Raw genomic sequence first — 13638 nt, 5'->3', positions numbered from 1 at the left:
AATTGTGCTGTTTGGCAGTAGACCTGATGCTGTCGTCTGCAGTATGTAGCAGTATTCATCCCAGGTGTTTGTCTCTCAGAGTAGAGCGTGGCTGTCTACCTCATTTGGTTTCATGTTTGCTTTTATATGTATTTTCTGTCTTCTCATTAACCAATGGCAACCACATTCCATAGGGCGGCAGGTAGCCTAGCGCTTAAGAGCGTTGGGCCAGTAACTGAAGGATTACTGGTTCGCATCCCCAAGCCAACTAGGTGAAAAATCTGTTGAGCAAGGTACTTAACCCTAATTGCTCCTGTAAGTCGCTCTGGATACGAGCGTCTGCTAAATGACTAAAATGTTCATGTAAAATTCCTTAGCAGGGAGAGAGACACAGGTGTCAACATTACCTACCCCTGCCCACCACAGGGGGCTCCTGTGGAGCCACAGGGGGCTCCTGAGTACCGCAGCAGTCTAAGGCACTGCATCTCAGTGCGAGAGTCATCACTACAGACCCTGGTTCGATTCCAGGCTGTATCACAACCGGCCGTGATTGGGAGTCCCATAGGGCGACGCACAATTGGCCCAGCGTCGTCCGGGTTAGGGCCTGGCTGGCGTAGGCCGTCATTGTAAATAAGAATTTGTTCTTAACTGACTTGCCTCATTAAATAAAGGTTATGTAAAAATAAATAAACATGAGGTTCTCTGTGGTAAATAAAAGGCCTCTTGTACTCCTTCTCCTGGCTTTACTGCGGTAATCTAGTTCATTCATTAGAAACTAGAAAATGTGTTCTCTTTCTGTCCGTCTCTGAGAGAGATGCTTGATGACTAGAATTCTGCATGAGAGTGTAAACTCTCTCTCCCTCTCCCTCCCTCCCTAGGGTGTGGTAATCCTGAGGAGCTGACTATGGAGAGGGCCCATACAGCAGTGGAGGGGGTGTTTGAGACCATGCCCGAGACCACCTCATACAGTTCACCTCTGTCTACACAGCCAGCGATGGAGTACATCAGGTCAGTCAGTTGCACAACGACCCACAACTCAACAACGCCATCGGTGTCGGCGGTCGCCCTCACAGTCTAGGATTACATCAGACAGGCATTCTTTGTTCGGAGGTGACTGTGGAACCCAATCCCTCACTAACACACCTCATACGCCTCCACAGCATCCTCCAGAACACATTACTGTTGTATTTTATAGTAGTGAGTTTCTGTTCACAATGTACAGAATGTGGTAATGGCTGGAGCTGAATTCGTGGAACGGTACCAAATACATCAAACACATGGTTTCTAGGTGTTTGATGTCATTCCATTTGCATCGTTCGGGCCATTATTATGAGCCGTCCTCCCCTCAGCAGCCTCCTGTGACACCGATATAGTACGTATCTCCACAGACTTAAGACAATTATTCTCCCTTTTCTCCTGCCCCCTTTTACACACACCCTTGTGGGAAATGACATTGCCTGAAGTCACCTCCGGTAAATTGCGTCAGAGCCACAGCCTTCTGAATGAGTCTCTCGCATCAGTGTCAGAGTGGCCCATTGTCCCTGTATCTCTGTATCTTGTCTTCCTCCTCTTCAGGGGCAGTTGTTGTTTGGAGGTACACACACTGTACCTGTGAATGACATATTCCATGATGTATATTGCACTCCCATCTGCTTGTAATACCTTTGACAGTACCTTCACACTTTATTTGGAATTGTCTTGATTTTACACTCACAAAGAGTTATGTATTATAATGTTTACTTCAGGTTGTTGAAAAATCGAACCCCCCGTCTGGTTATCTGCATTCTAGGTCTCTGTGTTCTGCTGGCACCAAACAATGCCAAAGCAAGGAGGGAGAGAGGCATTTTATCATTCGTTTTTTCTTCTTATTTCAGACACTTTAGAGTCGTGTTCTTTTTCTCAGCGTGGAAGAACACAATGTCAAATCTATCCACTGCCAGTGCTCAGGTTTCTAAGTACATAGGCTTGAGTACCTGCCTGCATACACTCATATTATCTCACACTGTGCCACACTGAAGAACACACACACACTCACACTCACACTGTGCCACACTGAAGAACACACACACTCACTCACACTGGAGACAAAGGGTACATTGACCTAGACAGAGACAGATTTATGTGCTGAAGTAGGACCTACATGTTGTACAAAATGACACGTAGTAATGATACTTCAGTTGCTGGGTCAGAATTACTCGTCTTCCTAAGTCATGGCACATTTTATAATAGGTCTCCGCGGCTCTGTTTGTTCCTGTCTGTCAATCTCTCTGACTCTGTCAGACGCACTAAAGGAGTGTGACGTGTTTTAAACTGTGTTTTGGGGGTCGGGGCCTTCGGAGGCAGGCTGGGAACATTGCGTGACTTTGGGCTGGCAGAAATGTCTTCTTGCACAGAACACATAGTCACCATTGTCAAGTTGTTGTTGTTTTTTCACTAGAGTGAGCATCATATAGGCCGACATAATTATTTCGTAAATATGTTGCGGAAGTCATCATCTCAACATCTCATCAAATGAATCAGTGCGGTATGTGATTCCCATTGTAACATGCACACACTGGCGTTTCGTTTTTTGCACACATTCTTTATTGAATAGAGCAGGAATTATATTACTCTCATAACTGAACATCAAAGTGTGCACACACACACACACACACACACACACCCCTATATAACTACTGCTGTACACACCTTTTCTATTCATATACTGTCCATACTGTCTATACACACCATTTATATATGTGTGTGCGTGTGTATATATATATATATATTTTTATTTTTATATGTGTATATATATTTATTTATTTATATTTACAGATTTTTCACTAGATTAGCCCAGAGGGAGGTAGAAGGGTAGCATATGACTGGGATGGATGACTTGAAGAGGACACATCAGTGATTTCATTACCGCTATCTTGTCCATCTCAAGGTCAAGGAGTGGGGAAGTAAAAAGGGAAACTAAATTGACCGCAACAGGGAGATAATTCCAAGTAGACCTATCAATTTAGTCTATCTGTGCGCACACACACACACACATACACACACACACACACACACATACACGCACAACTCCCTTCTGAGAAGCGTAGAGAGGATATTGGTTTTGGTTTGAAGGTTGCAGTGGCATTGCTCGTCTCATATGAAGTCATATTTTTCTTCCATTGCTATAGTAACCACTCTCCCTGAGGAGTCTGACAAGACTCTTATTAATCCGGGGGCTAAACGAAGGTCCGTCTATTCGTCAGGAAGCACTCAGCAAAATAACAAAGTGGGACTCCGGATCCTAGATCAACGTTTAGTGGGCTGATTCAGCCTGAATATAAAATCAAATAAATACAAATACATGGCATATCGTAACTCATATCAACTAATAAAACCAAATCATTCTAAACTTCATTATACGGTTGTTGATGGTGTGGGTGTTTTGCCTGGATGATCTGTTTATCCTCCTCTTTAGTAGGTGAGATCCAGGGGGAATGAATATATATATATTAGTAACAGGGAAATTCAATTCAAATGTCATGGGAGGCCGGAGTGGGATGACTGAAGCTGAAGGAATTAAAGGACTGTTTTTGTCTTGTTGGTGGATGGGGAGATGAATGAATTGGTTTGTTTGTTTGTTTCATTTGAACGCGTAGGCCAATGTGTGTCTCTCTCTCTCTCTCTCTCTCTCTCTCCCCTCTCTCTCCCCCTCTCTCTCTCTCTCTCTCTCTCTCTCCCTCTCTCCTCTCTCTCTCTCTCTCTCTCTCTCTCTCTCTCTCTCTCTCTCTCTGTCTCTCTCTCTCTCTGTCTCTCTCTCTCTCTCCCTCTCCCTCTCTCTCTCTCTCTCTCTCTCTCTCTCTCTCTCTCCTCTCTCTCTCTCTCTCTCTCTCTCTCTCTCCTCTCCCTCTCTCTCTCTCCCTCTCTCTCTCCCTCTCTCTCTCTCTCTCTCTCTCTCTGTGTTTAGATGAGTAAGTAATGTGTTTCCTCCCAGGTTGGTTTGTGTTTATGCTCAATGAGCTGACCTCTAGTTGTGTGGGTAAATTGAAGCGCTCGATGTTAGTTTTTAAAAGACCAACGTATAACAAGGTCAGTCTCCCAGCCACCATAGATAGAGAGCAGGGCTGATGGTGTGAGGCTGATTAATTGGTATAAACTTTGACAGGTGTGAAGAGGCCATGTCTGAGGGGCAGAAGGGGGTCTGTACCTGGATATTACTGTGTCATACCTGAGTCAAGCAGAGGAGGATTGAACCATTTGCTCTGTGTTGATACTGGTTGCTGTGTGTGTAGTTGTGTTTGTGTGCATACGTGTGTGCAGCCCCTTACCAAAAGTAGATAACCTACCTTTTCTGAAAGCCCTGCTATTCAGAGTATTCTCATAAAGCCCTGCTATTCAGAGTATTATCATAAAGCCCTGCTATTCAGAGTACTCTCATAAAGCCCTGCTATTCAGAGTATTCTCATAAAGCCCTGCTATTCAGAGTATTCTCATAAAGCCCTGCTATTCAGAGCATTCTCTTAAAGCCCTGCTATTCAGAGTATTCTCATAAAGCCCTGCTATTCAGAGTATTCTCATAAAGCCCTGCATTTCAGAGTATTCTCATAAAGCCCTGCTATTCAGAGTATTCTCATAAAGCCCTGATATTCAGAGTATTCTCATAAAGCCCTGCTAGTCAGAGTATTCTCAAACAGCCCTGCTATTCAGAGTATTCTCATAAAGCTGTGCCACACTTTGGGGCTGCATTGTTCACTTAGGGAACTTCTCTCACATAAAAAACTCCATCTTGAATCCTTGGTCTGGTTATCTTGTAATCTAAAAATGGACAGCTTTATAGGCCTGGGAAGCTGGGCAGATTAAAGCTTCATTCAATTAATTCTGCTCTTTCTTCCTTGCACTCTCTTTCCCTTTCTCTCTTTCTCACTCATTCTCTCTTTCTTGTTTTTCCTCTCTCTTGTCTATGTTTCTCTGAAAGCGATATTCTTGAGTATTGTGTTTATCAGGTGCAATATATGGCTCAACACAGACCACGCCAAGAGAGACACCACAACACTGCATAAAAAGAGACCTAAGACGACAACACAGCATGACGATAACTGTGTCCATGTAGGTCTTTTCAAAGTGCCCTCTCCTTCACTCCCAGCACTTTGGGGTTGAACTTTTGAACTGAATGCAGTAGCGTGTTGAAGGGATAGAGTGCTCTTAGTGTGCAAGGATAGAAAAAATGTAGAATAAATATATCTCTCGAAGGGCTATTAAATGAAGAATGTCGAACTCTTCCTCTCCGAGTCGGGTTGATGAGCGCGTGTACATGTCTGCCACCTGCGCCTATGTGTGTGTGTTAGAAGGGCAGTGATGACGTGTGCAGCTTGAGAAATGTACACCTCCTGGGTGTGTATCTTGTAGGGGCGTGTTGTTCTACCAGGATTAACCGGAATGCCCTGCCTGCAGCCGTTGGGTGTTTTGGTGGAGCAGGTTAGGTCACGTCGCCCTGACTATTCAGCCATATTTACCGAGCGAACAGCCTAACAGCCTGCCTGGCTGACATGCCCGGCTGTGCAATCAGTGTATGAGCCTCAACAACACTCAACACAGTGCCACTAATCAACAAGGCTATTCCAGACCAAAGTCATCAGCGCACACACACACACACACAAACACTTAACACACAAACACTTGTCTTTAGCCATACCTTACCTTTACAATATCTTATTCATTTTTATGCAGATGATACTGTTCTTTATTCAAGTGGTAGTAGTTTATCTTTAGCTTTTGAAAATGCCCAAAGAGCATTTAACATCATACAACAGAATCTGTATGATTTAAAGCTGATTCTAAACTCGGGTAAAATAAAATGCATGGTATTTTCGAATGCCAGGCATGTTACAAATCATGTAATTGCTCCATTGGCTGGACATACTATAGAGCAAGTTAAAGTGTACACATATTTGGTTGTGTGGGTTGATGATAAGCTGAGCTTCACTGTGCATGTAGAGAACTTGATAAGGAAGCTCAAGCTGAGAATAGGTTTTTGTTACCAGCATAAGGCTTGTTTTTCTTTTGAGGCCAGGAAGGAGCTGGTACGATGTACATTACTGTCGGTTTTAGATTTTACTGATGTTATATATATGCAGGCCTACCCTGAGAGCACTTGATTCAGTGTATCATGCAGCCCTCAGGTTCATTACAAATCAGAAACGATCACACATCATTGTGATCTCTACAACGCTATTTATATTTACCCATATTGGGTAAAATTATCTCTGTTCTTTTTTAGTCAGGTCAGTAAATAAATATCAATTACGGTCCCATTCTGATTTGCTTCTGACAGTACCAAAAATTAGAACAGGTCATGGTAGAAATATTAGTTACGTGGTCCTGGAATTCTCTCCTGAACATTTTAAAATGTGATGATCTAGTTTTGTTAGTGGAGTTTAAACACTTGATCGATATATATATATCATAGAAGAGTGTAATTCTCTTCTGGACAGCTGATTTTAGTCAAGATGTTTGTGTTTTCAATGTAATATGTAATTGTTGTACTGTACGTGTGTTTATAGTTTTGTTTAATGTTGTGTTAGTGCAGTACTTCTCAAATAGTGGGGCGCGCCCCCCTGGGGGGGCTCGGAGCGATGCCAGGGGGGGCGCGTGTGACCCCGGGGAACATGCTTTTTTTGCCGCAGGGAGTAGAGCAGCACAGAGTAGGAGATATGACGTGCAGATAACAAACCCTTAAGAGACACCATGGAAAAATATTTAACAGGGATGAAAAGAAAGGCGGAGAGAGACAGAGATAATGAGACAAACGTAAGTCTCCTGAAAGCTAAGATGAGGAAATATGACGAAGCGTATGTAGCGCTTGGCTTCACTGTGACTACGGTGAGAGACGAGGAGATATGATGAAGCGCTTGGCATCACTGTGTCTACGGTGGGAGACGAGGAGATATGATGAAGCGCTTGGCATCACTGTGACTACGGTGGGAGACGAGGAGATATGATGAAGCGCTTGGCATCACTGTGTCTACGGTGGGAGACGAGGAGATATGATGAAGCGCTTGGCATCACTGTGTCTACGGTGGGAGACGAGGAGATATGACGAAGCGCTTGGCATCACTGTGTCTACGGTGGGAGACGAGGAGATATGACGAAGCGCTTGGCATCACTGTGACTACGGTGGGAGACGAGGAAATATGAGGAAGCGTATGTAGCGCTTGGTTTCACTGTGACTACGGTGGGAGACGAGGAGATATGAGGAAGCGCTTGGCATCACTGTGACTACGGTGGGAGACGAGGAGATATGACGAAGCGCTTGGCATCACTGTGACTACGGTGGGAGACGAGGAAATATGAGGAAGCATATGTAGCGCTTGGTTTCACTGTGACTACGGTGGGAGACGAGGAGATATGAGGAAGCGTATGTAGCGCCTGGCTTCACTGTGACTACGGTGGGAGACGAGGAGATATGAGGAAGCGCTTGGCTTCACTGTGACTACGGTGGGAGACGAGGAAATATGAGGAAGCGTATGTAGCGCTTGGTTTCACTGTGACTACGGTGGGAGACGAGGAGATATGAGGAAGCGCTTGGCATCACTGTGACTACGGTGGGAGACGAGGAGATATGACGAAGCGCTTGGCATCACTGTGACTACGGTGGGAGACGAGGAAATATGAGGAAGCGTATGTAGCGCTTGGTTTCACTGTGACTTCGGTGGGAGACGAGGAGATATGAGGAAGCGTATGTAGCGCCTGGCTTCACTGTGACTTCGGTGGGAGACGAGGAGATATGAGGAAGCGTATGTAGCGCTTGGCTTCACTGTGACTTCGGTGGGAGACGAGGAGATATGAGGAAGTGTATGTAGCGCTTGGCATCACTGTGACTACGGTGGGAGACGAGGAAATATGACGAAGAATATGTAGCGCTTGGCATCACTGTGACTACGGTGGGAGACGAGGAGATATGAGGAAGCGTATGTAGCGCTTGGCATCACTGTGACTACGGTGGGAGACGAGGAAATATGAGGAAGCGTATGTAGCGCTTGGTTTCACTGTGACTACGGTGGGAGACGAGGAGATATGAGGAAGCGTATGTAGAGCCTGGCTTCACTGTGACTACGGTGGGAGACGAGGAGATATGAGGAAGCGCTTGGCTTCACTGTGACTACGGTGGGAGACGAGGAAATATGACGAAGCATATGTAGCGCTTGGCATCACTGTGACTACGGTGGGAGACGAGGAGATATGAGGAAGCGTATGTAGCGCCTGGCTTCACTGTGACTACGGTGGGAGACGAGGAGATATGACGAAGCGCTTGGCATCACTGTGTCTACGGTGGGAGACGAGGAGATATGACGAAGCGTATGTAGCGCTTGGCATCTCTGTGACTATGGTGGGAGACGAGGAAATATGACGAAGCATATGTAGCGCTTGGCATCACTGTGACTACGGTGGGAGACGAGGAGATATGAGGAAGCGTATGTAGCGCCTGGCTTCACTGTGACTACGGTGGGAGACGAGGAAATATGACGAAGCATATGTAGCGCTTGGCATCACTGTGACTACGGTGGGAGACGAGGAGATATGAGGAAGCGTATGTAGCGCTTGGCATCTCTGTGACTACGGTGGGAGACGAGGAGATATGAGGAAGCGTATGTAGCGCTTGGCTTCACTGTGACTACGGTGGGAGATGAGGAGATATGAGGAAGCGTATGTAGCGCCTGGCTTCACTGTGACTACGGTGGGAGACGAGGAGATATGAGGAAGCGTATGTAGAGCTTGGCTTCACTGTGACTACGGTGGGAGACGAGGAGATATGATGAAGCGCTTGGCATCACTGTGACTACGGTGGGAGACGAGGAGATATGATGAAGCGTATGTAGCGCTTGGCATCACTGTGACTACGGTGGGAGACGAGGGAAGACCGGTATGTTTACTGTGTCTAAAAATGTTGGCATCGGACAGCATGAAGCCAAATAAATGAAGGCGTCACTTAAAGACATTACACCCCAATCACGCTGATAAGCCGCTTGAGTTTTTTTCAGCGAAAACATGCCGAATATTGCCAACAATCGTCCCGCTTTGTGAATGCTACTTCAGGAAACCAGCGAGCACTGTTAGCATCCTATAAGGTGGCGTACCAAATTGCTCAGTGCAACAAAAACCACTCCATAGCAGAGGAGCTGATACACTGCCTGCAGCATTAGACATGGTCTCTGTCATGCTGGATGACGCAAGGGCTGCAAAAATATAAAAAATATCCCTCTGTCCAATGACACTGTTGCCAGACGTATAAATGGCATTGCTAAAGAACAGCTGGTAGATAAACTCAAAGACAAACGTTTTGCCTTACATTTCGATGAAGCAACTGACAGCAACAAAGACTTTGTTTATCCCTTATGTACGTTTTGACATGACAAACTCCCTGTGTGAGGACCTACTCTTTTGTAAATATGTCAGAGACAGAGCCACAGCTGAAGAGCTATTCAAAATGCTGGACTGCTTCCTGACTGAGAATGGGCTAAAGTGGGAGAACTGCATTGATGTTTGCAGTGATGGTGCACAGACCAATCAGGGATGAGATAAGGACTTCGGACTCATCAAGAAGGCCTCACCTGAGTGGACACACTGTGTTATACACAGAGAAGCACTGGCATCAAAGGCACCTTTCCTCTGAATGAAGTGAGGTTATGACTGACATTGTAGGTGTAGTCAATTTTATAAAGACCAGACCACTAAAAGAGTATTCTCTGCTATCTGTGAGGAGATGGGAGCTGAACATCAAGCTGTGCTGTTTCACAGTGAAGCAAGGTGGCTGTCACGAGGAAAAGTCTTGTCCTGAGTTTTTGAGCTTAGAGAGCAGATAAGAATGTTTTCGGAGCAGGAGCACAAGGTATGACCTCACAGAATTTTTTTTGTGATGAGAACTTCCTGGCAAAACTGGCCTCTACCTGAGTGACATATTTGGAAAGCTAAATGAACTAAATCTACAGCTTCAAGGGAAAGATAAACACCTCCCTCAGGTCACAGACAAGATCAGCTCCTTCACTCGAAAGCTTGCAATGTGGGGCAGGCGACTTGATGAAGGAAATACTGATTCATTCGAGAACCTGCATGAATTTGTTGACACTACTGACTATGATGCCACCTCAGTGATTCCATATATTAAGGAGCATATTTCATCACTGATGGGATTCTTTAAAAAGTACTTCCCTGAAAACAGTTCCCAATATGACTGGGTGAGAGATCCTTTCAATGCACCAGCTCCAACTAGTTTCAGCTCTGCAGAGGAGGACCAGTTCACTGATATGACTGGGTGAGAGATCCTTTCAATGCACCAGCTCCAACTAGTTTCAGCTCTGCAGAGGAGGACCAGTTCATTGATATGACTGGGTGAGAGATCCTTTCAATGCACCAGCTCCAACTAGTTTCAGCTCTGCAGAGGAGGACCAGTTCACTGATATGACTGGGTGAGAGATCCTTTCAATGCACCAGCTCCAACTGGTTTCAGCTCTGCAGAGGAGGACCAGTTCATTGATATGACTGGGTGAGAGATCCTTTCAATGCACCAGCTCCAACTAGTTTCAGCTCTGCAGAGGAGGACCAGTTCATTGATATGACTGGGTGAGAGATACTTTCAATGCACCAGCTCCAACTGGTTTCAGCTCTGCAGAGGAGGACCAGTTCATTGATATGACTGGGTGAGAGATACTTTCAATGCACCAGCTCCAACTGGTTTCAGCTCTGCAGAGGAGGACCAGTTCATTGATATGACTGTGTGAGAGATCCTTTCAATGCACCAGCTCCAACTGGTTTCAGCTCTGCAGAGGAGGACCAGTTCATTGATATGACTGGGTGAGAGATCCTTTCAATGCACCAGCTCCAACTGGTTTCAGCTCTGCAGAGGAGGACCAGTTCATCGATATGACGTCTGACTCCACTTTGAGACTGAGGTTCACATCACAGACACCGAGTGAATTCTGTCTGAGTGTAGAGAGGCAGTATCCACTCTTAGGGCAGAGGGACATGGGCATTCTTCTTCCTTTTGCAATCTTATCTTTGTGAGACTGGCTTCTCTGCTGTTGCTGCACTGAAGACCAAGTACAGGTCCCAGCTAAACATTGAGCAGGAGCTAAGAGTAGTATCATGCTTCAAACCCCGCTTCGAAAAGCTGTGCTCTGCAAAACGTGCTCATTGTAGCCATTAATCCTGACTTCCTCATTTTGATTTTAAAAAATCAGCACATAATAAATAATAAAATTGTTTTTATTCATTTTTGTTTTATAGGTCAAAGTGTTTCATATATTGTGCTCCTGAGTTAATGTTGCTGATCAATTTGAATGTATTATTATTTATTGATTATATTTATATTTGATTATATTTATTTACATTTCAGGCAAATTGATGCACTTTAAGTCTTTTCTGTTACAGACTAAAAAACAATGTTAATAAAGTTATTCTTTGTTGTAAGTTGATCTATATTTCCTTCTTTTTTCTTTTTTTTGGTTTCTTTAATGTTAATAAGGATACAATGTTATGCAGAGGTGTACTTATAACAATTTTATAGAGAAATTATACTATTTACAGTCGCGGCGGAGAGTTGGGGGGCACGAAATGTTTACTTCTTCCTAGGGGGGGGGGGGGGCGTAACAGAAAATAATTGAGAAGCACGGTGTTAGTGTATGTAAGTTGTTTTGTCTGAAACGTTGTTCCCCCTGCTGCTATTGGACCAGGTCTTTCTTGGAAAAGAGATGTTATCTCAGTGAGAAAAACCTGTATAAATAAAGGTCAAATAAAAAAAATTCAAAAATACCCACCAAAACACACTGGCTTATAACTAAAAACAAGTTATTTTCATCCAGAGCAACAATGACCCTTTTATAAACAACTCAATACCATCATCTCATCTGCATGGACCATCCTAAATTCAATGAGAGGCCTGCCTTAAAGAGGTGAGGGGTTTAGACATCTCCTTCATATTTAATCACATCACAGCATCTCTCATCCATCCAGTAATGGAGGGGACTGGAGGGTCACACCCAATGATGTGCATAAACCCTGGATGGCTGACGGGGCGCTGTATTGAAGCCACCGTGCAGCCATCTTGGCTCTCCTTCATTGTTTTTTTTTTATAAGTATATTCTATTACATACACCTTAATTAATTATTTAAAATTAAGTTCAACATTTTTTACTAATATTACTGTCCCCACCGCAAAAAAAGAAATACAAAAATACACTTGATTTTGTCCTTGAAACATTTGATTGAAATACTGTAGAATTCCCTTCATTCCTATGGAGGACCGCTCCTTCTAGGGAGTACCAATATGGCGGCCGGTGGCTTCAAATATTCTAATTGGCCAATACATAGCATTAGCAATCCAGGGTTTATATATACTGTACCACATTGGTCACACCACTGATGAGGGTTCTTCACGCACCAAACCCTCTTTCTTTATTCTAACAACCCAGACAGACACAACTCACAGCTACCTAACTAGCACAAAGACCTAATACACAGTACCACTCAATATACAACCATATAACAGTCCCTGTGCTACATATCGCTCCCCATCCACTTTGTTGTCAATATGTCATAACTCACAAGGACAAAGCAACAGGACTGGGAACAGGCTTTTAATCGCCAGCCGCTAACTAGTGAAGTATGATTCATATGTTTTGACTGTCCCTGTTCCTTTGTGTTCCTCTGTGTTCCTGTGTGTTCTCCAGGCGACGTGCCGTCCATTCCTCAGACAGGTTCTGGAGGAGATCTTCCACCCAGACAGATCTTAGTGTCCCGACATAGAACACATGTCTGGAGGCCTCACCGGCCTGCTCAAGACTGGCTTCAGTATGTTCATGAAGTTGAGAGACTGAACCAACACACATATATACACACACACACACACAGAAGAGACACACACACACATGTGAGAGGTCTAGTTATGAAAGGGTCATATTTGGCTGAGATGTGTTGGATATGGAGATTGGGCCAGAGGTTTATGTAGATTTGGCACAGAGGATATGGAGATTTGGGCTTGTGGGTAAGGTATATACACTACAGACTCCTTTCTGCCAGCAGTCTGACTTCCCCACGTCTGGTATTAGTTAAACTGGTGACTGGCCTGCATAGAGAATTAGACTGGTTGTGCTAACATGGCCTAATTTCACAGAAATGAAGACCTAAACAGACAGCCAACCAAGAAAGTCCATACCATCAAAGTAACTTTCTCTGAACCATACAATCTCCATAGTCATCCTATACACACCCTCCATACAGTAAAGCATTGATATAAAACTCACTGAACATGCCATAAAACTACTTTTCTATAAGACCTCTTTACCTTTACAGTATAAGCTTTATCCATAAAACACATGTTGTGTACACCCTCTAGTCTGGAGAGAACATAATGCGCTTTCACTGTCTACCTTACCGTTAAGAGGAGACTTCTCAGAAGACTGTGTGCATGTGTAGATCCACTCTATAGGTGAAGGTGTGCATGTGTAGATCCACTCTAGTTGAAGGTGTGCATGTGTAGATCCACTCTATAGGTGAAGGTGTGCATGTGTAGATCCACTCTAGGTGAAGGTGTGTATGTGTAGATCCACTCTAGGTGAAGGTGTGTATGTGTAGATCCACTCTAGGTGAAGATGTGCATGTGTAGATCCACTCTAGGTGAAGGTGTGTATG

The 13638-nt window shown here is 44.4% G+C and overlaps 1 long non-coding RNA gene across 1 annotated transcript in view; it reads left to right on the top strand.

Moving 5' to 3' along the window:
• The window catches only part of LOC115145122 (uncharacterized), a 66414-nt gene that overhangs the window by 45932 nt on the left and 6844 nt on the right, over window positions 1-13638 (top strand). The window contains exon 2 of the long non-coding RNA XR_003865914.2: window positions 858-987. This is a non-coding gene — a long non-coding RNA (uncharacterized LOC115145122). The remainder of the gene's footprint in view (window positions 1-857; window positions 988-13638) is intronic.

The sequence above is a fragment of the Oncorhynchus nerka genome, linkage group LG17, assembly GCF_034236695.1.
Source record: "Oncorhynchus nerka isolate Pitt River linkage group LG17, Oner_Uvic_2.0, whole genome shotgun sequence".
Taxonomy (NCBI): Eukaryota; Metazoa; Chordata; class Actinopteri; order Salmoniformes; family Salmonidae; genus Oncorhynchus; species Oncorhynchus nerka.
The sequence above is the reverse complement of the archived record's forward strand: the minus strand, read 5'-3'. Positions and strand labels throughout refer to the sequence as shown.